At 46.1% G+C, this 17,285-nt stretch overlaps 2 long non-coding RNA genes across 2 annotated transcripts; one reads left to right on the top strand and one right to left on the bottom strand.

Annotated features, from left to right (window-relative positions):
- Window positions 1-1,556: 1,556 nt before the first annotated feature.
- On the bottom strand, window positions 1,557-15,555 carry LOC147005480 (uncharacterized). The gene is made up of 3 exons (XR_015046687.1): window positions 15,184-15,555; window positions 14,700-15,071; window positions 1,557-4,936 (listed from the first exon to the last, which is right to left on the bottom strand). It is a non-coding gene; the product is annotated as an uncharacterized LOC147005480 (long non-coding RNA).
- On the top strand, window positions 4,943-7,012 carry LOC147005481 (uncharacterized). Its single transcript, XR_015046688.1, has 3 exons — window positions 4,943-5,172; window positions 5,869-5,944; window positions 6,247-7,012. It is a non-coding gene; the product is annotated as an uncharacterized LOC147005481 (long non-coding RNA).
- Window positions 15,556-17,285: the final 1,730 nt, after the last annotated feature.

Here is a 17,285-nt window from a genome sequence, read left to right as displayed (position 1 = left end):
TTGAGATAAAATGAAAATTAAGCCAGTTGTTGTGGGTGGCACATGCATTTAATCCCAGTATTTGGGAGGCAGAAACAAGAATCGCTTTTAAACTTGTGGCTTAGCCTGGTCTACATAGTGAAGTCTAAGCCAGCTAGGGCCACAATAATGAGATTCTGACGAGAGAGAGAGAGAGAGAGAGAGAGAGAGAGAGAGAGAGAGAGAGAGAGAGAGAGAGAGAAAGAAGAAGAAGAAGAAGAAGAAGAAGAAGAAGAAGAAGAAGAAGAAGAAGAAGAAGAAGAAGAAGAGAAAGAGAGGAAGGAAGGAAGGAAGGAAGGAAGGAAGGAAGGAAGGAAGGAAGGAAGGAAAAAGGGAAATAAAAGTAGGGACTAGAGAGAAATGGTTCATTGGTTAAGAGCACTGGCTCTTCCAAGGGACCCAAGTTAAATTCCTAGCACCTGCACAACTGTAACTCTAACCTCAGGGTATCCAGTGCCCTTCTCCAGCATCCCTGGGTACACTATGCATGCTGTAGTATATAGACATTTATGCAGACTAAAACTCACACACATGAAAACAAAGAAAAATTTGTAAAGTGAAAAGAAAAGGAAACAATAAAGTTATCATACCTCTTCCTGGACCGAGTGTATTTTTCAGTAACTACGTAGTTTATAAGAAAATATCTTCTCTGTAGAACCACAGTAAGCTCATGGAGAACGTAGGAACTAAAAAGCCACCTGACTCAGAGCCAGTCAATGATCAAGTCGGCTGCTCAAACCATTAGGTAAAAAGTTGGGGGAGAGTTTGGCGTGACAGGTTAGGCTCACAGCACTTGAACCGCTGATGAATTTCACTAAAAGTGGAACAGCTGGACATAATGTTCTTCCACCTGTGGAATATTCTTGCCAAAAAAAAATATTGAATGTAATCAAGCCTCTAACCTCAGCTTACAGAAAATGAGTTTGGGGGAGCATGTTGAACACGGCACCACGAGGACACAGTGAGTCCAAGCCGGAGTGTGGGAAATTCTGCAGCAGAAGCAATACAGTTTATTCAATAAATAATGGTCCTAAAAGAACAAAGAGAACCATTGTTAATTAAAAGAGACATACCAAAATGGTGGGTAAATTTGATGGTCAACTTGACAGGACATAGAATCATTTAGGAGGCATAGCTTTGGGTGTAACTGGAAGGGGGTTTCCAGAGAGGTTTAACTGACTTGGGAAGACCTACCCTGAACACAGGCACCACCATTCTGTGTAGAGGAGTTTTTCTGTCTTTGCTTCTTGGCTACTGGCACGATGTTACTATAACTGTCTCATCTCCTGTGTCCATGTCTTCCCTACCATAAAAGACTGACTATAGCCTTCTGTCCAGCATTTTGTCATAACAGTAAGAAACCAATGACCCAACCAAACACAAGACATGGATCCTTTCAGACATTCCAATTTGAACGAGTCAAACACACAGAAGACATTTCAGAGATGCTGCAGACACCTGGAAATTTGATCCTATAAATTCGTAGAGTCGGATGTGATGGCACGTCCCTCTGGTCTCAGCAGCTGTGAGGTGGAAGCAAGAGAATCTTGAGTTCAAGTCCATCCTCTGCCACACAGTGAGTTTGGAACCAGTCTGGATTTCATGATAAATATAAAGAAGATAAGGAAAATATAGGTAATGTTATGGGTGATAATGGCACTTGGCTTATATTACCACAACTACAAGGCTATATGTTAAAGGAATATGGAAGGAGAGATGGGTGAGAGGAGATGATGCCATTGGATCACTTTAAAATATTATAATCCTCCCTACACACACACTAGAAAAACTCAAGTTGGGTAGAATTGAAGTGAAGGATGAGAATTCTCTCAGTTACTGGACCTTAATAATGGGCACATTAGGTCTGCTAGGTGATTTTTTTCTAAGGTCACACGTGTTTCAACAGATCTGCAATAAACAGTAAAATAATTAAATAATTTTTTTCAACAATTGTCCCAGGATTGTGAGCACTAAGGAGATTTTGACTGCATATTGGGGTTCTTTTAAGACAAGCAGAAGATGCTGGCCGAGGTGATCCAGGACCAGTAGAGAGACAGCTGCAGTTGGCCTTGCTGTATGGGTTAGAAGCCTTTCTGGCAGTGCTTCTCAGCCTTCCAATGCTTCAGGCCTTTAATACCGTTCCTCATGTTGTGGTGACCCCCCCCCCCAACTTAAAATTGTTTCATTTCTACTCTGCAATTCTGCTACTGTTATAAATCATAATTCAATCCACAGGGTGAGAACTATAGTCTTATAGGTATTTATTGATTGAAGATGAAGATTCTGTTCTGATCAGTAATTGAAGTTAGAAATTATGTAGCATCCAGACAAAGAAGGCATGCTGTCCAGGATGCTCAACTCCTAGGATTGTATAACAAAATCTTTCTGTCATTTCCGGAGCAAGGCATTCTGGGTCCTCCAAACTCACTAACTGAAGGGTAGGCTGGATTCTCAGAGACTTGCTAAGTGGGTGCCCTCCTTCCCCAGCTGCTGGCTGTAGGTGTGTGGCTAGTTCTTTAGTCTGGTGTATTACAAGATCCAGCAGCCTCCCTCCGGTCTACCCAAACTCCAAAAATGGTATAATTTGGGGGCTTATAACCTGTCCATCCTTTCAATATGTCTGCGTGCATATTTTAGCTCAGTTGCCAGCAGCAATAAAGAAGGGAATCAGTGGAGCGCTTACTGCTGTGCGCAGTCCCCTAAGATGTCTGAGAAAGCAGATATGTTTAGGTAAACCAGAAGTGAGAATCCTCCAGGGGCGGCTCAGCCACTGAGTTTAATTGGGCGGCAGCTGCTTTCTCTCCTCCCTCCCTCGCTCCTGGTTCAGCTTGCAGACAACAGGGATTTACCAGTTAATTGGCTGTTCCCAGGATTGTCATTCACTTAGGTCCTCTTCCCAGTCTTTGTAAATACAAAATGCTTCTCTTAAAATAATTTGCTTACATGTGGCTCCCCAAGATACTGGTTGGGCCCTCAGACGTTTAGGATTTGTGGAAGCGAGGCAAATGTGTGTGTGGGGGGGGGATGGCGTGTATTGTAGGATTTGGGGTGCTGCTGTGGAAAGTCAGTGCAACTGGGGACCTATGTCCTGGGTTATGCATTATATAAAGGTGTTGGACCTGGTTCAAGTCTCAGAACCAGTCGGACAGGTTGAGGAAGTTTCTTTCTTTTTCTCACCACCCATCTGAACAGAGGGAACTTTCAACTTCGTCAGGTGAATGGTTTACTTGGAAGTGGTGAGAAAGGTCAGCAAGTTGGGGGGTTAGATTTCACAGCTCTATCTATCATCTTTTCAGTAGGTGATAGACCCCCCCCCAAACAGATGCAAGGCCACAGGAATAAGCAGGAGGCCTACTGGGCCCACCAGCTCGCAATGCAACTTTAGAGTTTAGCCACTGATGGCTTTTTAAGTTGGCTGGCTGCTGACATTAAACATAGTGGAGACCATTGCCAACATCAATACATCATGCGTGTTTGTATGCTTGCCTGCCTCCAGTTGCATTATGGGACTGGGTTTGGGTGGTCACTCTGACTTCTCTCTTGACTACTCAATGCCAAACTACTGCCCAGCTTTCTGACAAACTATCCTAGAGCCTTCTACTCTGCTCAGCCTGGTGGAAAGTTCCAGAATAATTCAGAGAGTGTTTTTCTTTGGATTGGTTTGTCTTTTTTTTTTTTAATTGGGAATTTTGCCATGCAGGGATTCTAATTGGTTCCTGGGAGATGAGATGATTCTTTTGGCTCCAACAACCTCTACAACATTTCAGCAAGGCCATTCTCTGTTTACCAAATGAATACACTGGCCCCAGGAGCCAAGTTGAAATCAGTTCCAGGCCTCTCCGCTAAAGAAGAAAAGAATGCTATAAGTTATAAATCAACAGGAAAGTCTGGGGGTTGAGTTTCAATAAGTCTCTTTTAACTGGAGAGTTGGTGCTGGTAGTGGGTGAGGTCAAGTGAATTACAATAAGTGTCTTGTTAATATGTCCAGTGTGCCTATGTCTCAGTTGCCTCTCTACTACGCCCTCCTGCTACTCAAAGTAGGGAAAAGGAAGGTTTAAAAACCTAGTGTCAGTAGTAGAGAGGTGACTTAGTGCTTGAGAGTGCTTGCAGCTCTTTCGAAGACCTGAATTCAAGTCTCAGCACCCATCCAGGGCAGCTCACAACCACCTGTAACTCTGGTTCCAGGGGGTCCAACATCCTTTTCTGGCTTTCACCTACATATGAACATAGACACACAGACACATAATTAAAATAAAAATAAATCTTTGTTGGTTTTGTTGTTTGAGAGAAGAACTTGCTATATACACATAGCTTTAGCTGGCCTGAAACTCATTACATAGTCTAGCCTGGCCTCAAAAATCACAGAGATTCACCTGCCTCTGCCTCCTGAACGTTGGAATTACCACCACACTACCACACCACTGCATCTGGCTAAACATAAATCTTAAAATAGAGATAGATTGATAGATGATAAATAGATGATGATAGATAGATGCTTACTTAGATGGATGGATAGATAACTAGATAGATAGATAGATAGATAGATAGATAGATAGATAGATAGATAGATAGATAGGTAGATCCCAGTGTAGGGTAAGAGAGATGACTCAGCAAGTAAAGGCACTTGCCACCAAGCCCAATATGACCTGAGTTTTATCCCCTGGGTCTACATGGTGGAAGGAGAGAACCAATTCCTGCCTGTTGCCCTTTAATCTCCTAACATGACATAGCATGCACATACCCACATACATGTATGCACATACACACAGATAAATAAATGTGATCTTAAAAAAAAAGTATCAGTCTCTAGGCCCTTCTCCACGCCAGTGACATCTCTCTTGGTGGGGTAGGGGGCATTCTGTTGCTTCGGTTCTTCAGCTTGTTCCAAGGTAATGCATGTGTCAAGAACCATCCGTCTCTGCAATGGAAAGAATACATTAGCATTCCCTTTCCACTCACGAGTTTGCTAGTCTGTAAAGTCAGGGTTATCTCTATACTGCAATGACTGGAGCTCAAAATTCTATGATTCTCTTTCAACTCTCTCCGCTGGAAGCAAGGTGCATCCCAGGGGCCAGCTACTTTCCCATCACACCTAGGTCTTCTTGAAAGCTGGCTGCCACCTAAGAAGATCTATCTAATCGGGTCAGCATGTTGGTGAGTTCAGATTGCCTTACCCAGCTTAAGTAAATATGTAGTGTTGGTTTACAGAGGAAAAATACAAGTTCCCTGGCCTGTCTGGTATGTGTGCGCCTACCAACTAGCTTCAAGTGTGCAGTGGAATTTTTTCCTAATGCATATTTAAGTCCCCTGGTGTGCAGTTTCCAGCTCCTCTGATGTTCAGCTAATTGGAAATGCACCTTATACTCTGGAAAGCCTTAAAATAAAAATGGATCCCACCTCTTTGTCCCATAGGTGGAAACTTAAATAATTATAAAGCTAAGGAGACGGTTAACCAAAATGTGTACTTGGGGTCTGGCCTGTACTTCAACTAGATATTACTGGAGTTGGGAAGGGGGTGGATTAACTCCTAAACTAAGCACAATTAGTCTGAGCATAAAGGAAGTTTAAAGGGGCGCTAATTGCTTTTAAAAAGATAAATTGAATTGAGTCAGAGAAGCAGAAAATTACCTTTGTTGAGAATCATCGTGGTTGTTAAAGAAGGGAAGGGCTTGTTGAATTGGAACAACTGATTGCACACAACTGAGAGGATCTTACCTCTTCCCCCACCAACCATAAATCCCAAGTAGGAAATTGCAAGTTAGCAGTGCTGCCCAGGGAAAGCCAGGTGGGAATTCCCCAGACCATGGTAAGCCTCTGACGTCTGACATCCGTGCCAACTTTTGTCTTCAGGTCTCTTGGCCAGGACTCTCAATGTCATTTGTAAATGTTATCTCCGAGGGTGTGTGGAGAAACTGTCTGAGCAAAGGTAATTGAAATTCGGCTCTAGTTTTAAATAAGCCTTCGGGCAGGGGTGAAGGAGTGTGCTCTCCTCTGTGAACTCTACAGACCTTGAGGGTGTGTGTGTTACTCATGAGTCCAATATGCGTGGGAGAGGGAGTATTTATAGCTTTGGGAGTCCTGCTAAGGAGATAGCAAACTGAGACAAAACCTGGTGTGTCAAGGCATACAGTATTCAGACCATGATGCTTTGCTGCCATGCACGTTGGGCAGAAAATCAAGGAGACAGGGGCATGCCACAGAAAGGGTTCTTTCTCTCATGGTGTACAGGAAGAATGGAGAGAAACGGGAAGAGGTCCAAGACTGGGTCCAGAGATGCTTGTCCCAGGAGGAGGTATGTAGAAAAGCTGCCCTTCCCTCCTCCACAGAATCCTGAAAGCTGGGGATATATTTTATTTATTCAATGTGGTATGCAAATGGTCCTTGGGTTTCCCCTCAAATATCTGTGCACACACGTGACAAAAATTTGGGAAGACTTCCTTAGGAAATCCCACTGGAACCTGCTGAGCTTCTCTGCCCTGTATGTATCGGTGGCTCTCACACCACTGTCTTTCTTCTGTCTTCTCCATCTCCCTCTCTCCTTTGGTATTCATACCCCTGGCCATGGCTTCCTGTGCTCAGATCCAGATCAGGGTTATTCTTGAGCTCCTCACAGAAGCTTGGCACCCACCCTTGGCATCTGAACCCTAACTCATCTGAAGGGAGCTTTGACTCCTCCCCTCCTTATGCAAGTCCTCAGTGGTGGTCAGCTGTCTCACCACTGCCCACCAGCAGATACCTGAAAGTAAGAGCTTAGGCAGAAAGACTCTGGTTTGCTTCAGCTCTGGTTTCAGAGGGTTTGATCCCAGTCTCTGGGCCTCATGTTCAGAACCTCATGGTGACTGGGGCATGTAGTGACAATCTGTTCACCACATGGTCAACAGGAACAGGGAGCGGGAATGGGACAGGCACCTGATAGAACTTCCCAAAGCCCTCCACCCCAGTGACTTACTTCCTCCTGCAAAACTGTGGTGCAAAGTTTTCAGACACTCCTAAAATGGTGCTATAGCTACAGACCCCCTCTCTCCCCACTCTCCTCTCCTCCCTCCCTCTCTCTCTGTCTCCGTCTCTCTCTCTGTCTCTCTGTCTCTGTCTCTGTCTCTGTCTCTGTCTCTCTCTCTCTCTCTCTCTCTCTCTCTCTCTCTCTCTCTTTTGCCCTCCCTCCCTCCCTCCATCTCTACTCTCTACCCTGTCCCTGGGAGGGCTACTATAGCCTCTAGCAACTCTCACCCTGCTCACCCTTGCTCTCCACAATGGATTCTCCACACAGTGGCCTGCGTGAACTTTACAGAATGTAAATCAGCTCATGTTAATCGCCTGATTACAACCCTGCCATGTTAGACTAGGAGCAAAGGGTGTCTTTCTGTAAAACCCCACAGAAGCAGACTGATGGAGGAAAACCGTGTCTGCACGAACTTTCCAGCAGCCACATGTACTGACAGCACTCGGTAAAACCCAACCCTTGTTCACAGTGGAAACCGGAAACAGAAGAGCATTTCCTTAGCTTGATAAAAGCGAGCAAATGCATTTTTCATTATTATTTTAAGTGTATGTGTCCTATATATATGATATACACACACACACACACACACATATATATATATACACACACACACACACACACACACACACACACACACATATATATATATATACACACACACACACACACACATATATATATATATATACACACACACACATATATATATATACACACACACACACACATATATATATATATATATATATATATATATATATATACACACACACACACACACACATTATTACCATGTGTCTATGGGTGCCCTCAGAGGTCAGAAGAGGATGTCAGATCCTCTGGAACTTGAGTTATAGGAGGTTGTGAGCTACCTGGTGTGTGCTGGATTCTGAACCTAGGAGAGCTCTTAACCACTGAGCCCCATCTCTGGACCCCTAAATGCACTAAGGTGTGCGGGGTAGTGGGTAATGCAAAAGTGAAATAACTCAATCCCACCATTCAGAAAGTTAAGGCGGGGGGGGGGGGGTGACAACTTTGATGCTAGCATCATTCAGTGTAACATTGAATCAATAAAATTAAGGACTAAGAGAAAAGGAAAGAGGTTACATAGCACTTTTAATGTCATCAGTAAAGTGATATCTTCTGCTTAGCTGTAGGTTCATTGTGTTCCCTACGCCTGTTGGGGTTTAGGTTGCCTGAAGTATTTCACTGTGACTTGTTTCTGTTTTTTTATTGAGCACTAGAAGGGTTGGGAGCTGTGGTCAGCAGGTTGGGGGTGGGATGGGATGGGGGTTGAGGGGCTGAGCCTGGACAGCAAGGCAAGACTGAGAGAATACAAGAGCCATGAAGAGAGAGGGAATGATGTGTTTATAAAAAGATAAAGGGATATAAGGGGTGTTTGTGGGGGTGTGGTGAGATGTGGGAGAAGGGGGTGCCTCGGCGGGCCCATGCCAAGGCAATCCTCCCCCCTGAGGGACCAACCACATGATGGTATATTATAGAATAGAGTTTATTCAGGGCATGGTGGGGGGGAGTTAAGAGGATAGTAGAGAAAGAGAAAGGCAGAGAGAGGGAGAAAGTAGAGAACTAAAGGCTGGCCATGACCACATGGAGAGAGGGGGAAAGGAAGAGTCCAAGAGGGCAAGAAAGAAGCAAGCAGAGTGAGGAGGGGGCAAGCCGCCCCTTTTACAGTGGGCCAGGCCTACCTGACTGTTGCCAGGTAACTGTGGGAAGGAGCATACCTGGCTGTTGTCAGGTAACTGTGGGGTGGAGTTTAGACAGAATGCTAACAGGGAATCCTTGGGCTGACTAGATGGGACATGAAAAAGGAAGGGGAAGGAACCCTGGGCATCTCCCCCTGCACTGCACTGGTGACTGATGAAGTCACAGGGTAAAGGAGCAGGCTTCAGAGTCGGGGCCTGAAGAGCCTGGCTCAGTTTTAACAAGTTGTTTCCAAAGTGTTGGTTGGTGTTCAAGGCACGGAAAAGACAGAGGAAAGGACCTGAGAAGATGGCTCAGTGGGTAAGAGCCCTTACTGCTCAAGCATACGGATCTGAGTTCAACTCCTCAGAACTGACATGAAAGCCAGGCATGGCCTATCATGGCTTAATCCCAGCATGCAGGTGGAGACAGATGGATCATGGGAACTCAATGGCCACTTAGAGTAGCTGAAGTTTCATGTTCAAGCAAGATTCTATTCTGTCTCAAGAGAATAAAGTGGAGTTTATTCTCTTATTTTATTATGATACAATAGGACACCTGACATCCTCTGTATGCAGGTACGTGAGTGCATGGACCCTCCACACATATGGCACCCACATCTACCACATAGAGACACGAAGGTCTGTTTAAGAGGAAAGCCATGAAATGCTAATATTATAATGTTAATATTATAATCTGTAACATTCAGACTTAGCTCTTGAAGATTGCAGGGGCAGGACCCCAGGATGAAGACAAATACTGCAACATCTTGATGCATAGGGTTGCCCACACTCCTGGACACCAAGCCTAGTTCCCTAAAACTGCTATCTCTCAAGGAGATGCCTGCTCTGGCCAACTGCACAGATGGCTCTGGGGTTGTCAATGGAGAGTGACCTAGAAATAAGCTGGTCAGCAGCACCTCTTCTTCCTGAACAAACTAGATTTAAAAACTGACCTGGATTTACACCGGAGTTGGAGACAGTATGATGCTCTTCTAACCCCTCACCTATCTACCTTCTCCCATCACTAATGTATTACATCAACATATTTGTCACAGTTCATGAGCCAGAACTGATACACCATTCCTAATTAATACCCATACCTTTAGATATCACATCAGACCTTCCTTGCTTTCAGCCTCAACAGTTCAGAGGAATGTTGGTCAGGAACATTCCTCAGCTGGAATTTGTTTGATCTCCTCTTCCTTCTGTTTTCAAGTGGTAGAGATTGGCTTCCTTGCCCCAACAGCTGGACCGGCCCTGTTAAGTCTGAGGCAATGCAAGAAGAGCCCATAGGCATCTCTGTGGGGGAGTTATTGGGTCTAAGAAGCCCAGTTTCAGAACAATCCCTCATTGATAGACCAGGAAGCTGCTTTGGGCCTCCACGCCCTCCTTTTCTGGGGAGATCTTGTGTAGTGCACAGCAGTGCCAATGGCATGCAAGTCTTTCCCACGTGAATTTCCTGCTCTACAGGGTCCACATGCAGACAGTCTTTCCTATTGTTCTGTGTGTCTCTATTCTCTGCAGCCACATGCTTGAGTTCATGATTACCAAACAAATTAACCAAGTTCTGAAATTCTTCAGTTTTAGTCCATCAAGGGCCTCTTCGAGAAGTTAGGCAGAAGCAGTTCATCCCAGGGTCTTATGGACCCTATGAGGAAGCCCTCGCACAAGGCAGTGTAGAACACACATGCTCTACATGAAGGTTTTATAGATTATAGCTCTGTTATACCTTTTCTTGAATGGAGAGTCTGGGAAGACACCCACAATTCTCAGGTTCGTTGAGTCCCAGGCTCAGACATCAGTAGTTCCTGGTTCATCTTGGCCTAGGATGACCACGGTAGCCTATGGAGTTCCTCTAGTAGCATGGCCTCTGTGATAGCTAGCTTTTGTCAACTTGATTCAAGTCGTTTATGAAGAAGGAAAACTCAACTGAGAAGATGCTCCCAGCAGGCTGAACAAGCCATGAGGAGCAAGCCAGTAAGCAGTAAGCCATGGCCTCTTCATCAGCTCCTGCTTCCAGGTTCCTGCCCTGACGTCCTTTGATGAACCACGATGTGGAAATGTGAGCCCAATAAATGCTTTCCATCCCCATGGTGCTTTTGGTCATTTTCATCCCAGCAGTAGAAATCCTGAAACAGCCTTGTTGGCAAGCCCTCTGTGCCTTCCTTTTATACTGTGTGAAATGGGATACTACTGAACTCAGACTGTAGAGAGGCTTGGGTGAGGCTAAGCCGGCAGGATTCATGTTTATAGTTATTGCTGTTCCTGTAATGTTGCTCTCATTAGCAGGTATTGGCAAGACCTGCTTCCCTTTTCATGCACCATGACACACCTTTAAACCATTGGTGGGACGACACCCAGAGTCCGTATCATCTGATGCACTGGCCACAGGGGAACATTTGTAGGCCAACTGAGGTGCAGGAAGGAGTTGAAACTCAAAGTAACCTATAGGTTAAGGTACCTTGGCCTATCTGGTTTGCCTAGACTGGAGAGCAGGCGCCCTTCAGCTTATTAGCGAGGTCCCTGCATCTTTATGCTGAGCAGCATTTCAAAGTACAGGTAGCCCAAAGTAGATATTGAAATCAATGTAATATGCTATGACAAAGGACATAAGAAACTGTGTTTGGCTACATTTGTACCTGTAACCTCAACACTATGGGATTTGGAGAAGGGAAGAAGGCTAGGTCTTGGACCCACTAACCTAGCCCAAAGAGTCGGCTCTAAGTTTAGTGAGAGATTGTGTCTCAAGGGTCTCCTAAGGGTTAGCAATTAAGGAAATAAATAGGGAAAAGTTAGACATGGTACCATATACTTATAATCCTAGCATTGAGAAGGCAGAGGCAAGAGGGTTTCTGATTGTTTGAGGCCAGCTTGGTATATAGAGAGTTCCACACTGCCAGAATTACATAGCAAGACCTTATCTCAAAAAATGGCAAAAAAAAAAAAAGAGGCAGGTGGGGTGGGGGGATAGAGAGGGGTTTCAGTAGCAAAATGCTTGTCATGAGTGTGATCCCCCATGCTGACAGAGAGAGCTGGGATGTGCCTCACATTTGTAATGCCAGTGCTGGGGAAGTAGAGACAAGTAGATGCTCTGGGGTTCACTGGGAGCTAACCTCCCATAGTTGTAGAGCTCCAAGCTGATGGGAAGACCCTGTTTCTAAAACCAAGGCTCTTGAGATGGCTCCTGAGAAATAACCCCATGAGGCTGCCCCTGGCTTCCACACATACACACACACGGACACACACAGACATACAAGCACCTGTACAGCTGTGTACCCACATCGGAATACACACCTGCCTACACAAAAGATAACCAAACAAATCCAGCCGTCCCTGAAACCATGCAACAGGCCACAGCAGAGCAGACATGACTCAGTATCAGAGCTGAGGGAACAGGGCAGTGGGTGAGGGGCTGGGAGGTCAGAGGGGGGCTGAGCTCAGCCCTGGACAAGTTGCAAAGGTTTCATCTGGTGTACCATGGACGTGTATGAGCCATGGGCTTCCGGAAAGCCCAAAGAGCTAGTTCAGGTTGTGGCAGCAAGGGTGATCAACCCTCTCAACACTGTCCAGGGTCCTCCTCCCCTTGGGGCAGGGGTGGGTGTCCTTAACCCAACTCCAGTGTGCTTCGAGTCCTACCTCTGGAGCTTTCTGAGCTGGACCTCTTCAGGGACTCTGGGATCTAGTTGCCATCACAGGCCTCTTTTATTCTGCCCCCACCAATTTGTGAATTCTTTTCCCTTCTTAGAGTATCACCTTTATCTTTCAGTCCCCCATCTCTCAGCAGTCTCTTCCTACCTTTGACACCAGGGATGTGTGTGTGTGTGTGTGTGTGTGTGTGTGTGTGTAGGGCTCTCCTACAGAGACTCTTCTACAAGTAACTGTCCGCTGCACAGTAAGATAAATTCCTAGGCAGTACTCTGACTAGACTCCCACTGCCTACCCAAGTGGCACACACCCTCCTTGCCCCACTCCTAGCCCCTCCCCCATGCTGGGAAAGAACCCAGAGCTTAGTGCATGCTAGGCATCCACTCTATACTGCACCACACACCCAGTCCTTGGTGGGGGGAGGAAGGTTGTTGTTGTTGTTGCTGTTGCTGTTGTTGTTGTTTTAACTAAGCAAATAGGTAGAAAGAGTGAACATTCTCCTAGGGCCAAATCTTTGTGGAAGTGTGAACCAGGAAGGACCTAGGGAGCAAGGTGAAGACGTGGTGTTAAGTCAGAAGCCTCAGCTGCTGCCCAGAGTGCCTGGTGGGTGGGGCTGCCTCTATGTGGCAGAACGTGTTGTGGCTGTTCCCTCAACTTTTATTGCCCTGGCTGTGCGTGGGCTGCCAGAGCCCAGCTCCTGTCCCCAGGGCACTTTAAAGGAACTTCAGTACCTCAACTCTCAAGTTCAAAGGTGGGAATACACAAGGTGTGTTTGGGGTGTGGGAAAAAGAGCGGAGTCAGGAAAAGAGGGGGAAGATGCTTGCCCAGAGCTAGGAAGGAAAGAACAGAGAGGGAGCGGGGAGAGGGAGCCCAGAGGAATAGTTTACCTGAGGTACAGAGGAACCACCAGAGGGAGGGTGGCCTACAATCCCTTGCCCTATAATCACATGCAAACTTACTAAGAAGACCGTGGACTTCCATCAGAATCTCCAAAATGTGGTGGCCGCGGGAAGCTGAGTAGACAGACTTGGTGCTAGCAAACAGCTTGTGAGCAGGTTTTGGAGAACACTGCTCTGGCAACGGTGTGCATACTAGAATGGAGTCTCACTAGTGTTGCTGGTGGAAAACATGTTCCATGGCAAGATAATGTGTAAATATTTGAAATCTGACATGTGGGTGTTTAATAAGATTGTCTGCCTCTCTGTGGAGGAGTTAGAAATGCTTACTTCTAATAGAGGCAGGCCCTGAGTTCGTACAGAAGTCTGAGAGTTCAGGAAAGTACCCACTAGCTAGCTGCACAGCCTCCTTTGCTGACTGCCCCACAGCTGGCTTTGACTCTGCCTGAGGCTCTCAGCTCTCGGTTCAACCTCTCATTCCAGGTTGGCTGGGTGCTGGTCATCGATTTACTCATTCCACAAATATTTTCTTGAATGCTGACTACGGTGCCAGTGTGTGAGTCAAGCCCAGCCTTGACCTCAAATAAACCACAGGCAGCAAGGGACAGAGATGGAGAGTCAGGCGATGGCAGAGTGTGGCTGAGAGCATCAGTGTGGGGGCAGGAGGGCAGCCCATACACTGCGCCAGTGGAGGGGAAGCAGCCAAAGTAGACTGTCCGTGGACTCAATTCTACTTGGATGACTTACACTCCCATTACAGAGAGAAAGCTGCTTTTTGCAGAGCCCCACTGATTTTTAACTCTAATCTTGCCCCTACTATGCCCTTGCAGAAATATCTAGAATAAAAAAAATCACACAGCTGCATATTGTGACCTAAGTAAGTTGACACATACAATTACCTGCCCCAGAGCTGGCCGTCCGTAATGTTCCTCATCAGTGAGACAGGCTGGGGGATGGGGGAGGGCATTGCACAAACCAGGAATGAGGACGTAGGCTTTCCTCCCCACTTAAAACCCCGCCTAAGGGAGCCATGCGAGAGGCTCACAGCTGCCTCCTCCTTTCTTTTCTCTTGCTCTAGGTGTTAAGTGAACGGAGTAGAGCATATTACTGAAACAGGTCAGCTGACCTGGGAGTCTTCCTCTCCTGTGACCTCTTGGGTGGCTTGCCTAGGAGCATACTTGATGATACCATTTACAAGGTATTTTGCTACACTCCATAAGCCCAACGACCTGGCATTGGGATTTACAGTGTCACTCTTCTGTGTCTTGGATTCTGCTTTCTTACTGTCTACAGGTCCTGGGTGATGGAGTCATGAACCTTAAACTAACACAATGCATGCTGGGCCTGTGGGTTTTCCTCTTTTATTAATGCTTAACAGCTTTCAATAAATATGAGTGTTTTCTGGGATCTCAGACGTGAAAGATGCTACGGGATTACCTCTGTTCTGCGGTTCTGGTTGGTGGGTTAGCAGAAGTCCAACAGCACCAGGAGAAGGCTCTGACATGCAGGAGAGCCACAGGTCTATCTCTGTCCCTTCCTCCTGTGGGATCCAACCTCAGCCCATCTCACAGGTCCACGCAGGTTGGGAAGGGAGCTTTGTTCTCCTGACGTTTATAAGGTGGGTAGTAGAGGGGAGTGGCACAGTTGGGACCCTTGTAAACAGGTACTCAGGGCTGGAGAGGTGGCTCAGCGGTTAGGCGCACTTCCTGTTCTTCCAGAGACCCTGAGCTCAGTTTCTAGCACGCATGTTAGAGGCTCCCAACTGCCTGCCATTCCTATTCCAGGCAACCTGAGATCCTCTTTTCTGGCCTGCATGGGCATACACACAGAGACACACACAAGCATATGCATGGTTAAAAAAAAAATAAAACAAATCTTAGAAATAAAATCAGGAACTTTTTAAAAATTCCCCATCACTTACATTGTGCTGGAAGACCGTAGGTACCGGGAAGCACTATTAGCCGGCTAGAGGAGTTAGGGAGCACCTACTGAGAGATCCCATGAGAGATTGTTTCAGCGCGCGCGCGCGCGCACACACACACACACACACACACACACACACCAGCCAAGTGGCAAATATGAACCTACCCCCGAGACACTGTTATACACAGTGGCAAGGCTGTCAGTCACTGCTGCCTGCACCTAAGGAGTTACATTGGCTTTTTCCAGTTGATCCGGCAGAATTACTGGCACTTGCAACTTTATTTCCCTTTGGGAAATGTTACTGATCTTAAAGAATCTACTTCTTTATAAGTCGAGAGCCTCCTGTCCAGGCCATCCCTATTGGCACCTGATTCCTGGTCTTGCTCAGATGAATGACGGGAAAGGTTTCTGCTTCCCCTGTTCCACCCTCCCTATCCACCCACAGTGCTGTCTCTCCTGCAGCACGCTCCTTAGATGTTGTGTCGCCCCAGGGCAGAAACCATTCCTTGTTCTCACACTCCTTCCTCAAGGTACACTCTCAGCCCCAAGTTAATTGTGAACACAAAAGATGAAGGGATCATCATACTACTCTTCAGAGACACCCATTTTCAACTCACACTTTCTTCCTAAGTGTGGGAGGTACCTGTTGTGAAGGCAGTGTTGGGCAAGAGTGTGAGTAGCCATGTTCATAGACACTCCAACACACACATGCACACATGCACACACATATGCACACACACATGAACACTACAACACACGCGAGCACATACACACATGCACCAACACATGCATGCACATACATACACACAAACATGCATGCACACACACACACATACATACCAACACACACATGCACACACATGCTCACATGCCCTTATGTGGGCCAGCCAAGCGTGGCTTTCTTCCTTTCTCAAGTTATCCTGTCTAACATTCCTCTGCTCTTATCAGGAGAGGGGCTCCTGGCCTTCAGAGTGAGTGTTGTCAGTGCAAGAGACAATCAGTTAACTAGAGACAGTGTCTCCATGAATAAACATGCAAAATCTTAGCTGCTGGGGTTCCAATAGCAACGGTCTATGCAATCTCTTTTTTCCTTTTAATCCATTATGTAAACCTTTTAAAGAGTAGCCTAGGAAACAAATTCTGAAGACTGTTTTGCAGCCTCATATATTAGAGTAGATTAGCAATTTTCAGGTTAAGGACAACTTGGGAAGGGAGGGACACCAACCAGAGCTGATGCTAACCCACCTACGATACACAGGGCCCCTACAACAAGCCATTACGGTGCCGAGAGTAAAGTCCTCTAAGTCAAGTGGATATTTAGTCTGTCTTGTTATGCTATTGCCTGGGAAAGCAAACTCTCAGCAACTATTAGCAAGTGTTGTATATTGCAGACTGAAATATCTTTCAGGGCAAAGGACTTTTCTGATGCAGGCTGTTTTCTAATATAAGTTTTCATACCATCATTTAAGAATTTTTAATTTTTCCTTAAAGTGTGATCTCTCGCTGTTAACCATTTTTTTTAATATTCACAAATGAATTGAGCTTTTATTACTCTTAGGTAAGTAACAGTGAGGGAGCAGAAGACGCTCCAAAGTGTGTTAGATGAAGTGGCTGGCTCACTTGCCAACTGGTTGCAGCAGACTGTGTATTCTACAAATGGCTCCACCCGTATCTCCTACCCTACCTAATGCTCTTCTTACCATGCAAGCCTGGCATTTGCTTCCCTGTAGAGGTAGGCAGCCTCTTCCCTGCAGTGGCATCTAGGAGTTTATGACTAAAGTTAGACCACGAGCTAGGCCGTACAAGGAAGGTAGCTTCCTGTGGTTGTCTCAGATCCTAGTCAAGTAGGGAGGATACACAGGCAACCACGTGTGTGGGTGCTCTAGTCAGCAGCCCCAGTAAAGGCATTATGACAGCCAGCATTAATCAGCAGACACTCGAGTGAGCAAGGCTGGTGGCTTCTTCCCTCTACCACAGAGTTACTCATCATCTCTAGATCTTTCCAAGCTTAGGACGGGTGTGGGGAACTATTTATACATGGGCTCTCCAAGGGCCTAAATAGGTTCTGTAAGCATAATAAAACTGTTTTAAGCCACAAAG

The sequence above is a fragment of the Mus caroli genome, unplaced genomic scaffold, assembly GCF_978045245.1.
Source record: "Mus caroli unplaced genomic scaffold, Mus_caroli_1 scaffold_3, whole genome shotgun sequence".
Taxonomy (NCBI): Eukaryota; Metazoa; Chordata; class Mammalia; order Rodentia; family Muridae; genus Mus; species Mus caroli.
Note: the sequence above shows the minus strand (reverse complement) of the source record. Positions and strands in the feature narration are given on the sequence as shown.